This window comes from Cherax quadricarinatus, chromosome 18 (genome assembly GCF_038502225.1).
Source record: "Cherax quadricarinatus isolate ZL_2023a chromosome 18, ASM3850222v1, whole genome shotgun sequence".
Lineage (NCBI taxonomy): Eukaryota > Metazoa > Arthropoda > Malacostraca > Decapoda > Parastacidae > Cherax > Cherax quadricarinatus.
The window spans coordinates 37,413,498-37,415,318 of record NC_091309.1 but is presented as its reverse complement, the minus strand read 5'-3'; positions in this window follow the sequence as shown (position 1 = coordinate 37,415,318).

Here is a 1,821-nt window from a genome sequence, read left to right as displayed (position 1 = left end):
ATTAAAGACTCAAACCTTCAAGTATACTTGTTATTTTACAGAAAAAATATACAATATTTAAAACAAAAGATTAACAATTACTCACCACAATAATAGTTCCAACCATCATCTAAGTAAGATGAATCAGTGTTGAGAGTTTGAAGCCTATATGATGAGGCGTTCTGAAGTTATAAACGAGAACCTCGGAAGAGGAGAACACTGTATCTGAATACTTGTGTCGGCTCAGGAAGAAAATCGTACAAAAATATATTATATATTTATATCTGCAAGAGTTCATTAAAGTAAATCTTGAAACCGGAGGAAGTAAATTTATTGCAACAAGTCAAAGAAAAAACAATGTATTCAAGTTCTTGAGTTTGGAGAACATTGGACATACTGTGAAAATATTTACGAATAATAAGGGAGAAATAAGAAACATGACGGTACTTTACTGATAGAGAGAAAGAGGTAAATGTTGTACCCTTGTATAATAACGGAGATGGTTGTTTTAGGAAGGAAGGTCACAGTTATCTAACACAAAAAAGTGTGAAGTCGATGAATGATGGAAGTTAAAATTGTTAGATGTTCAGAGCTGTGACGAAGGATTTACCATAATCTAGAAGCCAAATTGACCTAAATTTGAAGTAAGAGACAATACTGCAAGAACTGGCTTAATAATGTTTATTATAATGATCAAACAACATTACTGCTGTCGTTGCTCTTAAGTAACTTTTAAACTTAAAAACCGAAGTTCTGAGATGATATAAGTAATAATAATTAAACTGACTTAATCACCTGTCTTAGGGACAGATTGTATCACTGCAGAAGGAATGATTTTAAAGGATAAAGGAACAGACGGGCCAATATAAGTGCAGGTCCTGAGAAACATTCCATTAACACAATGTACACTAGCTGGGCTTCACCGGTGTAACAAGCAGCGGTTAGACACATTTCAATTTCAACAAGGAAGGAAAAGAAAATTGGCAATTTTTTTTGTTTTTGAAAAAAGGATAAATTATGAATATGAAGAATGATAGATGACCACTCTTCTTTATATGAAATGTATTCTTAGACGTACAAAATTGGACTGTCCATCACTTACAAGAGTACAAATTAGTAAGGGAGCAAGAGCCAACTTTTCTTCCCCCCCCCCAGTTTTAATTCCTCATACCGCTATTTAGACTACAAGGAAATATGACTTATGAAAGCATAATTTAGAGGTGGAAAATGGAGATAGAAAAGAGTTTGAGATATATGGTTCCATTTCAACAATAATAAGAGATTTGGTGTTACTATTCCCAGATGATGTGTCAGATCCAGCACTGGTGACCCTTTCCAGTAATCAAGCTTTTTCTTTTCCTCTTAGAGACAGAAATTAAGCAAGACTTACGTCATCGTCATTATCTCATCCACAGGAAAGTGTGCGGTAGCTGAAGGTGGCGGCAGGTGCCCCTACGGTGGCTGCCGCTACGATAACCCAACGTCACCCTACAATCAGGGAGTCAACTACACTTGCTATTCCACCACCTCCGATTAATTAATAGGAAAGATATTGGTTTAAAAAGACAAGCAGTAAACACTAGAACATATTTATCAGAAAACGTTTCTGTCCTGGAACCTTAATCATAGTGTTTGCTCATGTGTCTTTTTACTCCAATTTGTCGGTGTCAGTCACCAAGGTTTACACCAGGAAAGATTTCCAAATGGTGCTTTGAAGCAATAATGATGAGCTTTTCACGGAGTACACACCTGTAGCCATCAACACACACTTTAGCTAACTTAATTACAATTTGCTGGGGTATATAAGAACCTATCACGGCTACTGCTTGTGTCTTGCAAGTA